This window comes from Dipodomys merriami, unplaced genomic scaffold (genome assembly GCF_024711535.1).
Source record: "Dipodomys merriami isolate MVZ:Mamm:240054 unplaced genomic scaffold, mDipMer1.0.p SCAF_1039, whole genome shotgun sequence".
NCBI classification, from domain to species: Eukaryota; Metazoa; Chordata; class Mammalia; order Rodentia; family Heteromyidae; genus Dipodomys; species Dipodomys merriami.
In genome coordinates, this window is record NW_027202315.1 from 201295 (window position 1) to 214562 (window position 13268).

Sequence of the window (13268 nt, forward strand, 5' to 3'; positions counted from 1 at the left end):
CGTTGGAAAGCACAAAAAGTGGTGAGCTGCAGAGAGCTGGGGTTTTATGATTGTTTTTCTTTGAACAGTGACCATCCTGGGTCTGAATGACAAAGCTGCAAAGTGGACCTGAACTGCCATTGCTGGTGGCTGGCAGGCTATCAATGAAGCCATAGGCCAACCTGTCAACATAGTCCCTGGGTGAAATCGTAGTTCTGACATCAATCACAGGAGATCACAAGAGACTCATTCTTATGCATAAGAATACTGATTGAAAGAGTAGTTTATTCATCAGTCTACTCTAAAGTTGGATGCAGTAATCCTAGAATGCTGATTGAGCTTAATTAATAGTTTATTAAGCATGAAAAGAGCAATATTCCTTCAATTGCGGTTTAATAAATACCTAAGAGTTGGTAGGAGCATAGTGGGTGTCATTCTATCATACATAGACGGCTATGGAACTCTTTACAAATATGTATATTTATTTGTATACCTCCGTCTGCCTATCCATGTATCCCTGTTTTGGCCAAACCTGGTGGTCGATCTCAGATCCTAGGAACCACTTGACATCTTCATTGGCAAGAGGCTGCCATGCTCAAACTCACCCAATCATGAATTGGGCCTGCTAGGCAGTAAGTTCAGATCCTGGCACTGCCAGGCATACTTGAGAACACATCTAACATCTAGATCTTATGTGACAGGATGTAAACAATGTAATAAATGCTATAGGTGTCATCAGAGTCAATATTATAAATTCTAAATAAATGAATGACACAAGAAATAAAATAAATAACCACACCAAACACAATATGGACTGAACATCTGTAAGGAAGTAAAAATACTATCTTTAAAATATATATAAGGAGGGCTGGGAAGGTGGCTCAGTGGTAGAGCTCCTGCCTTGCATGCATGAGGCCCTGGGCTCAATTCCTCAGCACCACATAAGCAGAAAAAAAAGCCGGCAGTGGCGCTGTGGCTCAAGTGGTAGAGCACTAACCTTGAGATGATGAACTGAGGGACAGCGCCCAGGCCCAGAGTTTAGGCCCACAAGTGGCCCCCCAAAAAATTATATACGGAGAATCTTTTCTATGCCTGAGGCTTGAATTCAGTCCCCCTATGTGGAGGGAATGGCGGGAGATCTTGAGGTACTAGTTTCTGGCCTGGGAAGAGTCATGGAATGTGATTGATCTCATCCTTGAATGAGTAGTTTGTGCATGATGCAAGTAGGAAATGATAGGCAAGACTCATGGAGTATCGATTATTTGTAAAGAAGTTGATGAAGCATGACAATAATCATCACAGTCATGAAATGGAGGCATCAGTAAAGATCCAAGAATCTGTATTCACACAGATTGGATTCCACCACAGGTTACCATCTCTCCTACTCTATACATGCATACTACCTTCAGCTTATGAATGGATGACTGCTGTGCTCACTGCTCTCCCCTGGGAGGGGGGCTCAATCGCAGGTTCCAAAGGCTGGTGTGCTCATGTGGACAAATTCGCCAGTTGGTCCTGCTAGGCACCGAGTTCAGATTCCCTGCCCTGCCAAAATATTTATCTTGATGTCAGAAGTCAATCATTGCACCTGTTTTCTTTCTGTGCAAGTCCTGGATCTCAGCTAGGATGGACAATGCTTGATCCACCCTGTGGCCTTGGGAATAAGTTGTTATCCATGTCAGCCCAGTTATTCCTGTCATCATATACTCAAGAAAATACACAATACACCCATGAATAGCATACAAAATAAAGAGAATACCTACACTCAATGAACGATGCAGTCCACACACGGATGTGAATATACATCCCATGTTTCAATGATCATTGAGGACTATGTTGGCCTCCCTGGGGCTCGATCTCAGTTCCTGGGAATGGCCCAGCTCCTTAGTGGCTCACAGTCTGGTGTGATCACGTGGACCCATTGGGCAGTTTGGCCTCCCAGGCCCAAAGTTTGAGTCCCAGCACTGCCAAAAATTCACCCTGATGTAAGAAGCCAGTCGTTGCACTTGTTTTCCTGTACTGTGCAAGTTCTGGGGCTCAGCTAGGAAGGAGAATGTATATGCAACTCTATACTCATGGGAATAGGTTGTCATCCAGTTCACCACAGTTATTTTTGTCATCCTATACTCAAGGAAATACACAATACATCAATGAATAAGACACAAAACAAAGAGAATGACTACACCAAATGCAAGATGCTGCCCACCCATATTTGGAAATATAGATCCTCTATTTAATTATGAATTTATGACTATATTGGCCCCCACCAGGGCTCCATCTCAGGTCCCAGGAATGGCCTAGTTCCTTAGTGGCTCAAAGCCTGATGTGCTCACCATGACCCATTCACCAATTGGGCCTGCTAGGTTTGAGTTCAAATTCCTGCACTACCAAACGATTTATTTTGATGTGAGAAGCCTAAGGTGGCACAGGTTTTCCTGTCCTGTGAATGTCCTGGGTCTCATTGAGGATGGGGAATGCTATATAGGCTACTCTTAGCCATGGGAATAGGTTGTCATCCATGTCAGCACAGTTATATCTGTCACCCCATACACAATAAAATACACAATACATCCATGAAAAAGACACAAAATAGAAAGAATAACTACACTGAATGCAAGATGCATACCACACCTGTAAGTAAAGAAAAATCTTATGTTTTAAAAAGGTGGGCTTGTTATTTTGTCCAGTGCTGGGGCTTCAAATCAGGCCCTGCAACAGGCCTGACATTCTACTCTTCAAAGATGGTGAGCTTCCCCTTCTTCCACAGTGCAACAGAATTACCCAGACCTGAGCTAAAAATCCCAGCACTGACAAAAGATTCATATTGATGTCAGAAACTAAAAATCCCAGCACTGACAAAAGATTCATACTGATGTCAGAAGCCAGTCGTTGTGACTTTTATCCTCTCCTGTGAAAGTCCTGGGTCACAAATATGATGGAGAATGCATGGACAACACTGTAACCTTGGTAACTGTTAGGTTTTTAAAAAGAGGTAGCCGAGTAAGAACAGCACCAGCACGCATGTGGTATTCAGATAAGGGGTAGGTTTATTCAGTAGACCTGCTGGGACCAGGCAAGGTTGGCACTCCACGTGGCTGGGAAAGGCCTGGGAATGAGAGAAAGCTAGGAAGAGAGGAAAGAGAGAGAAAAGAGCAGAGAGAGGGGTAAGAACAGTAGGACTCACGTGGTATTCAGGTAAGGGGTAGACCTGCTGGGACCAGGCAAGGTTGGCACTCCACGTGGCTGGGAAAGAGAGAGAGCAAGAGAGCAAGAGAGCAAGAAAAGAGCAGCAAGAGCTAGAAAGAACAGAAAGAGAAAAAAGGGAAAGTCTGGGCCTGGGCTAGCCCTTATGTAGGGTATGGGTGGGGCAAGGTGTGGCCACATCAAATTCAGATGTGACCTCAGTGGATGCAGATGTGACCTCTTCCCGGTGTCCCAGTTGCCTAGGTAACGCAGGTACTGGGTGGAGACTTTGCTGCGAGGAGGGTGGAGTCTGCTCGCCATCTAGGAGAGGACCTTACAGTAACGGGTTCTCATCCATGTCAGCACTGTCATAGCAGTCACCATACTTATTTAAATACACAATACCTCCATGAATTAGAGACAAAATAAGGAGAATAAATGCACTGAACCCAAGATGCTAACCAAACATATATGTCAATATAGATCCTTTGTTTAAATTATGAATTTCTGACTATAGTGGACCACCCTGGGGATCAATGTCAGATTCTGGGATTGGCCACACTCCTTAGTTGCTCACAGGTTCATATGATCACCTTGAATGATTGGCCAATTTGTTTTGCTCTGCCCTGAGTTCAGATACCAGCACTATCAACAAGTGGATCGTGGAGTAAGAAGGAGAGTGTGAAACTTTTTTTCCTTTTCTCTGAGAATCCTGGGGGTAAGGCATGAGAGAGAACATTTCTACAAATCTAGATGTTCTGTGATAGGTTGTCATCAATGTAATGAACACATTGAGTACATAAATGAATAAAACAGAAGATACAAGGAACAACCCCACCAAACATGTATGGACTGAACATCTATAGGTAAGTATAAATCCTATTTTTACAATATATAGAAATAGTATGATTTCCTGGTCTGGATCTTGAATTCAGGACTAGTGAACAGACCTGACTTTTTTATTTTCATGAAAGGTGATCTTCCCCTTTATGCACATTGCTGCAGATTTACCCAGAGCCTGAGTTACAATCCAAAGCCTGTAAGAATAAACTGTGTGAATTGCATGCCAGGGAGTTAATTTTTTTCTCAGCATGGGTCTTGAACTCAGGTCGTGGCAACACTGCCTCAGCTTTGATCACACTAGGATGGGGTGCAGCCACTGGACACACAGGTGCTTCTGGGATTCTACACCCCCACGTGTTGCAAGGAAAACAATGCACAGAAAAAATGTGGCCTTTTATATTTTCTTCCTTTGCACAGTGACCCTACTGGGTCTGAATGACACTGTTGCAAAGGGTACTTCACCTTGCATTTCTGAAGGCTGGCAGACAATCAAGAAAGCCATAGGCCCACGTGGCAACATAGGCCCTCATTTCAAATCCCCATACTGACACCAACCAATGGCAGGAAGTACTAAGAAACTGGTTCCCATCCAAAGGCATAACACTGGAATTTTGTCAATGTCACAGTTGAATGAGTTGATCGTGAATGATGATCCTATAAAATTATACAGCATCATTTCAGAAGGCTGATTGATTTTATTTAATATTTATGAAGCATTAAAAGAAAATTATTACTTACAGGAACACAATAATTTCAGGACACTGAGTGCTTTCATTAATATTTTAAGGATGAAAACAATAACATTAATTACATGGACGCATAATAAATACGCAGGAATTGGTAGGAATATAGTCTATATAACTGAATAATGTATAAACATCTCTGGCACTCTATAAACACACACACACACACACACACATATATGCCATCTACATGTCAATCTGTTCTTCTTTGATTAACCCCAGGGGTTCTCAGGTCCTGGGAACAACCTGCACCTCAATTTCCCCCAGGATGGCATGTTTGCACTCACCCATTCAAGAATTTGGCCTTGTAGGCCATGAGTTCAGATGTCAGTACTCCCAAACAATGAATCGTGGAGTAAGAGGATGATGGTGACACATGGATTCCTTTACTGTGCATCTTCTGTGTGTCAGGTATGAAGTGGAATACATCTGTAGACCTATATCCTATGTAGTCAATGTTTTATGTGCTATAATAGTCAATACAATAAATGGTCAATACATGAATAAAACAAAAAATAAAATAACTACACTGAATGCAATACAGAGTCAACATATGTATAAGAATATAAAACATATATGTAAATTGTACATGAATAGGGTGTTTTCTAGTGCTGGTGATCATTTTCAAGCCTAAGGAACAACTTGAATTTTTTGACTTTAAGGAAGCAAGCTTCCCCTTCCCACACAGTGCAACAGAGGTACCCAGACTATGAGTTCCAATCCCAGTCCTGGTAGAAAAAACTCACCTTTATAGTATTTGAGGCCCAATTCTTAGGTATTTCATTATGCCTCCATTTGATGAATGTGATTGCTTAAATGCTTAATAAAATATTAACTAAAATCAATCAGTGTCGTGTAATATAAGTGTGTATAATTTTATCCTAGAATCATTCAAGAACTGTTCATTCAATCATGACTTACATCACATTACATTGGTAATCATATGGATAGGAACAAGTTTCTTAGGATCTCCTACCATTTGGAGGTGGCACGACCAGGATTTGAATTGTGGGCTCCAGCTCCCACCACTTCAACCCGAGGATCGGGAACTCACCAGTCTGTCCAAGAACATCAACAAGGCCAATGATTAGGCAGGCACCAGTGGATCTCAGCAGTCCTTCTTGATACTTACAAGGCTGTGAATAGAGGATCATGGTCAAAGTCACCCTAAGCAGGAAAATCCTTGAGACCCCTGTCCAACTTCAGTGCCAACAAAGCCAGAAACCTTGTGGTTCTAGTGTAGAGGACCTGCCTTGAGCAAAAGCAGCTCATGAACTGTGCCCAGATCCTAAGTTCAAAGTCTGGGACTGGCAACAAACAGAACTATACAGCAATCTGTGTAGCCATCCAGTTAAAGCAGGTCACCCTCTTCTCTCCAACTGAATTGGAGAGAATTTCCTGGGAAAAAGGCTGGGAGAACCACTGTCATCTTGACTCCGCCCATGCTGCTTGCTTCACAGGATTCTGGCCACACCCCCATTCTTTCATGCTTCTTTCTGACCAATGGGATACAAGAATGGTGGCCACGCCCACATTCCATGTTGCCAGGTAGCACTGGGATTCCCTCTGTTCGTTTACACCACTACCAGCAGTTCAAGAAGGTAGAAGGGGCTGAGTCCTGAGGAATAGACTCGAGGTGACTTTGGAGTATAGTAGAAAACTGATGCTCGCACCCCACCTGGCCCCTCCCCTCCCTTCACACGGTGCCAGGTTTCAAACCTCAGGAAAGGCTGTGCTGCCAGCAGGCCTAAATCCCCGACCTGGTCCCTGCCCCTAGTCTTCTGCTCTGGGCCCATGTGTCCGCGATGCTGCCTCCATTGCTGCTGCCCCAATTGGAGCAGCTGCCAACAGCTTCTCCCAGCAGCACAGGTGAGTTTCTGTCCCAACAACAACATACCCTGGGTCAAACACCCCTCTGGGGGCACCATGTCCATCCTGCTTGTTTCCTCTCCATGGCGCTGATGAGCCACCTTTCTGTCTTGAGGATTTCTGAGATAGAAATTACAAATATGCTCAGGCTGGGCTGCATCACGGTCCTCCTGTGAAAGGTATGCTCCACCAGGCCTGGTCCTCTGTAATTGGGATGGTAGACATGTGGTGTCATGCTCAGTCATCGGTTAACATGGATTATCCTAAACTCAGTCCATAGCAGTGGATTCTTGACCACACGTGAAGCTCTTTGTAGGGCCTGAACCATTGGACCTCAGTCTCCTCACAGGACAGTTGTGAGGAAACAAGGGATTTATACAGAGCGATCTCTGGAAAAGAGAGGGAATGGCCTTCAGATAAGGTTTTAGCAATTCTGTGAGCATATGACAGGAAGATACCAGAAAGGGCTCAGGTGGGGCCTGTTATTAATCATGCAACAGGTGTGGGATTATGAACCAAAACATGGCTCTCTTTCATTACTACCCTATCCCAATGAGGAAGGGGATCCTTCACTTTGTTCAGTTTTGCAGCTGGGGAATCTGAGGCAAAGAGAAGCCAGATGACCTACTTATGACCTCAAGTTCACAGGAAGCTCGGCCTGACTTCTCTACCATGCTCCCTAGGACAATGGGTGCTATTCAGTCCAGTTCTTGTGGTGGGAAGTCCACTTCTTTCAATCGTGGTTCTTGAACTCTAGGATTGGGCATTGTTCCCGAGCTCCTCAGCTCAAGGCTTGTGCTTTATCACTTGATCCCACAGTGTCACTTCCAGTTTTCTGGTGGTTCTTTGGAGATAAGATTCTCAAACACGTTCCTCCAGGGCTGTCTATGAACCATGATCCTCATATCTCAGCCTCCAGTGTAGTTAGGATTAGAGTTTTATGCCACTGGCACCTGATTTAAGTGTAATTCTGATTTTCTCTCTCTCCCTCTCTCCCTCTCTCCCTCTCTCCCTCTCTCCCTCTCTCCCTATCACCAACTCTCCCTCCCTCCCTCTCTTCCTCTCTCCCTCTCCCTCTCCCTCTCTCTCTCTCTCTCTCTCTCTCTCTCTCTCTCTCTCTCTCTCTCTCTCTCTCTCTCTCTCTCTCTCTCTCACTGTAGCTCTCAGGAACGGGTAGAATGGGTGCTGTAGGAGGTGGGCCAACGTCCCCAGGTAGCTGGAACCCAACATGGCCCACTCATTCTGGAGTTGGGCTGTGGGTAGGGAGCTGTCTCGTTCAGCATGTTGATACATGTCCATGAGACCAGCCCTCTGAGCCCTTGCAAGACTGTCAGGGTTATTCATTTTCCATCTAGCCTTACTGGATTTTTTATATTGTATTCTTTTCTACATTATTTTCTAGCACCTGGCCAATATTATGGTACATAGTTACAGAATGAAAATGTAATGTTAACTTAAGAAAGTCATTTAGGGATCTGGGAATGTGGCTTCATGATATGATGATTGCCTAGCATGCATGAAACCCTGAATTCAATTCCTCAGTACCACATAAACAGAAAAACACTGGAAATGGTGCTGTGCCTCAAGTGGTACAGTGATTGCCTTGAGCAAAAAAGGAAAAAAAAAACCCAAAGCAAAAAACATTTAATTAGTAAATGCAAAATAAAGAACCCCTACTTGGAATATGTAATTGCTCCTGCCATACTGACACCTGACAATAGTCCATAATTCATGTACTTTTTCTTATATTAGGATATTGTGTTGAAAAAAAGTTTTGTTCATTAGGTCAGAGCAATTAATATCTTGAATGTGCTTAGATGTCAGGTGAAGATTAATTCTGGAAATTCAAAGATTCCAGGTTTTTGAATGGTCTCTGCTAATCACAATGAGAAGGGTAGTCTAAGTGAGATTTGGAAATCTTTTTGTTTATTCATGGCACCACAACTGCAGAGGCAAATTAACAGTTGTGACAGAAGAGAAGGAATAACTCCAGAGGTAATGAATAAATGATAGTTACTAACGTATACCAGAAACGTTTATAGAGAACCATTTTTGGTTATTGAACAAGTAGTTATCAACTAGTCTTATTCCGCATTACCTTTAGCATTCTAAATCTCTTAGGCTACTTCTTAATCTCTGTGTAATACATGTATCTCCTTCTGTGCTGTTTTTTCTTACCTTAACTTCTTTGCTTTCTAAAAATCTCAGTCTTTCTACATTTCTCTTTGAACATTTCCTGATACTAAATACACCTACACAGACGGCAGAGAATGCTAACTAAGGGTCCCATAGCTCATGAGTCATTAATGAAACAACATGGAAAAGGAGGACATATTTATTGTTACCTCAAATTTTCTGAAAAGCTGCAATGCCATCATTTGATTCAAATTTCCATTATTTGTCTACATAGTGTCATTCAGTGCACATAAATGCAAATATGAGCTGGGTGCTGGTGGATCACGCCTGGAATCCTAGCTATTCAGGAAACCAGAGAATTGTGGATCAAAGCCAGCCTGGTCAGGAATGTCCATGAGACACTTATATTCAATTAACCACCTGAAACCCAGAAGTGGTGCTGTAGCTTAAGCGGTAGAGCACTCAATTTGAGCTGAAGAGCTGTGGGAGTGCGCCCAGGATCAGAGTTCAAGCCCCACAACCAACAAAAAGTGCAAATATTACCTTAAGTTTCCCCAAAAGGAAGGACAAGATCAATAATCTTCCCAAGCAGAAAAAATAATCTCAAAATGATTCAGTGCACCTACTTTTGCTGAGTTATTTAAGTTATGGCTTCTTTGCTAGACATATTGTCTTCCTTTAAAAATTGTCAAATACTAGCTTTACAATAAACTTCGTCTAATATTTTTTGTTTCAAAAGAGAAGTCTATACAGTTGATGTCACTTAGCTTTCTTACTATCTTAATTCAAAGCCAAACCAGGCAGGAGAGTATGTCAAACTCTTATCGCAAATTGAACACCAAAAAACCAGAAGTGGAGTTTTGGCTCAAACAGTAGATTACTAGCTTTTGGGGTAGGTGGGCAGGATCCAGGGACAGGATCCAGCCTCTGGGTTCAAGCCCCAGGACTAGCACAAACTAAACAAACAAGCAAATAAAAATCCCAGATTTTTCTTTGGGGCCCTCCTTAAAGGTGAACTGGTCAGAGTAGAGTCTTCTTTTGCTGATCATATTGACTGGATCCTGCTTTTTTGGAATCCTTGTTGCTCTGCAGAACTCAGAACCAGATCAAAGGAATTGATAACTGACTCCTGCATCGAGAATCATCTCAGGGGTGAAATATCCATCTATAAGACACTTTAAACCCTCTATGTCTTTGTTGCTTTGCAGGAGAACACTTTTAAAACAATGTTATTTCCTTTTGTTTTATACTGGCCTTCAAATGGTACATTATTTCTTTTTGTAACACTATGAACTAGAAGTTCACAGAAAAAAATTATATGAGTAAAGAACACACTCAAAAAGCCAGGGACAGAGTTTCCTTCAAGCCTTGGGATACTTTTCTTGTACAGTAAAAAGGAAAGCACAAGGTAACTTGAACTTTGTTTTTCCTCTATGTTCCATTCCTCTCCTGGGGTCAGTTTCCACATCCAGTAACAGTTACTTCCAGTAACAATCGATGGTGCTGCTTGAGGTATAGTGAATGTTTTCTGGCTTCACTGCAAGAAGACTAGAACACCTATGGACCTGAGGTAAAACGTATTTCAGAGAAAATTTAGTAAAGAGAAAATATGAAATTTATATTGCTTATAAATATATTATACATGAGTACATTGAGTTCAAACTTTGTAAGTTCTCTGTAAGTTAAGGCGAATTTTAAATAGGAAGAAGGTTTTCAGAACATTCTTTTTGTGACTGTACGAGCTGTTCATTATTTCCCAAGTGTGCATGAGCTAACAGTAAGGAAACAATAGCAATAATAGGAGAAAGAGAAGTTCTGTGTTTAAGTATAAGGGTTACATACAGTATAGAAGACTACAAATAAGCAACATTGAAACAATAAAGCCAAGTCCAGTATGTAGATTTATGAGAGTGATATACAGAAAGCAAGAACCCTATGTGGAACATGAAGTATGAGGCCACTCCCATTCTAAATCATGCTTGCTAATCATGCAACTTTGTAGAAAGTACAATGGAAGAATAATTCTGTTTTCAATGAAAGTCAGATATAAAAGCATGGATTTAATTGGAAAAATGTCCATCTTGTGAGAGCAGGGATTATGCTAGCAATAAACTGGTGTCTAAGATCTCATTTCTTTTTTTTCTTTACACACACACACAGACACACAGACACACAGACACAAACACACACACACACACACACACACACACACACACACACACACACATATATATATATATATATATATATATATATATATATATATATATTTGTTGGCGGTGATCTTGGGACTTGAACTCTGGGCCTGCGAGCAGTCTCTCTGCTATTCAGCTCAAGCTAATGCTCTACCACTTGATCCACAGTGCCAATTCCAGTTTTCTTTTAGTTAATTTGAGAAAAGAATCGCTGGGACTTTCCTACCGGAGCTGGTTTTGAACCTCAATCCTCATATCCCACCATAACCCAGCTTATGATCACATTCCTAACAGTGTACACTCAAGATGTGTAATGTGTCTGTTCATCTATCTTTATAAGAATTCTTTAGTTAGGGCTGAAAGGTGTCTCAGAGGTACAGAGCTTGCCTCGCATGCATGAGGCCCTTGGTTCGATTCCTCAGTACCACTTAAGCAAAAAAGAAAAAAGCCAAAATTGGCGCTGTGACTCAAGTGGTAGAGGGCTAGCCGTGAGCTGAATTGCTGAGGGACAGAGCCCAGGACCAGAGTTCAGGCACCATGACCAGACACCCCACCAAAACAAAAAAAAAGAATTCTTGAGTTAAAAATATGGGCTACAGCTTAGACATTACTCTCACAAAAATGTTTGTCGTTTAAAAGTTGATACTCCTGGAGAAATAAAACCTAAGAATGTAAAGGAGTCTGGGAAGTTCTATTGGCATCCAGCCTGGGCAGAACACTCTTTGCAACAGTATATAAAATTAAGCAGTCAAAATCTGGATTGGAAGAATGGCTCAATTGATGGAATATCAGTCATGAGCAAGATTGCTTAATAAAAGCTTGAGGCTTTTGCATATATTCATACAGACATACACATACACCCAGAGGCACTTATATATGCACACACAAATACACAAATGAAACAACTCTCAGAATGTGTAGAAAAGTTACAAAACAATAAATATATATCCTGAACAAGACTAGAATCAAGTGATAATTTTTAATATTTGAAAGTCCTCAAATGAACTTCCTTCAAATAAGTTTGAGAATATAACATTGGTATAACAGAGATAGTAAGAATCAATAATCATTATTAAAGGGATCAGATCCATGGAGGAATGAATCAGAGATCTGGCAGGTGCATCTGAAAATGTTCATATCCTGTATCAAATGTTAGAACATCTTTGAAAATAGTAGATAAAGTTTAAGCAGTCACTCTGGTGTATAATATCACTGGAGAAGTTCAGAATTGGTAGTCTATATCTAGATTAAATAAACCAAGAAACTATGGCAGGGCAATGTGATACAAGCTTAGAATTCTAGCACTGAGATTAAGACAGGAGATTAGAGAATGGAATTACATATTGATACCTTCCCTGGACCAAGGTGTATAATTTTGTCTTAATAAAACAAAACAAACAAGAAAGGAATACATAGTTGGACATTTGGGCTAATTTTGTCATTATGTTTTGAGAAGTCAAATTTCCTGTTGAAATGCAACTCATACTTAATCCTCACTTGTGTTTTAAATTCTCTCTTCATTACAGAACATTCCTAGATGCAAAATGACTCGTGATTCCCATCCAAAATTTGAAAAAATAAGTTATCATCATTCTGTTGTAACCCAAAGAAATGATGAAGAATTACACAAGCTTAAGCTTGGAAAAATAGCAAAGTTCGTCTAATGAAGGATTTTGAAGATCTTGCTAAATTAGAATTTAGATTTAAAATATTTTGGTTTTGTTTGTAATTTTATATTCTATAGGATTCTACAAAATTGTTTTTAAGTGGAGGGTTTAATTGACATTCACAAATGATTTTGCATTCTATGTGCCTAGAATATTCTTTCAAAAACTTAGTTAATAGATAATTCCAACAGTTCATGTATGAAATGATAATGTGAATGTTGTAGACAGAGTTGCCAACAAATTGATGACATTAATTTATGAATTTAGAATAAGAGAATTTTTTGGAGTCTTTGGTATAACATGGTATGAAGAGTATAATCGTGTGACATCTTCTTTCTTCTACCTGTATGTAACACAGGAAGCAATTTCCTTAATTATTTGCTACTGTATACAGTGAGAAAAATGTTACGTTTGGGGTTTGATTTTATTTTTGTTTTTGTTTTATTGGTTTGTCCTAGGGCTTTTACTCTGGGCCTGGACACTGTCTCTGAGCCTGTTTATGCTCAAGGCTCGTGCCCTACCACTTCAACCTCAGTGCCACTTGCATCTGGCTTTTGCTGAGAAGTTTATTGGAGATAAGAATCTAGGAAATATTCTTGCCTGGGTGGGCTTTCAACTGTAATCTTCCAATCTTAGCATCCAGAATTTATATA

The 13268-nt window shown here is 41.0% G+C and overlaps 1 long non-coding RNA gene across 1 annotated transcript; it reads left to right on the forward strand.

Annotated features, from left to right (window-relative positions):
- Positions 1 to 6342: 6342 nt before the first annotated feature.
- On the forward strand, positions 6343 to 12611 carry LOC138810544 (uncharacterized). Its single transcript, XR_011367154.1, has 3 exons — positions 6343 to 6617; positions 10213 to 10323; positions 12475 to 12611. It is a non-coding gene; the product is annotated as an uncharacterized lncRNA (long non-coding RNA).
- The last annotated feature ends 657 nt before the right edge of the window (positions 12612 to 13268 follow it).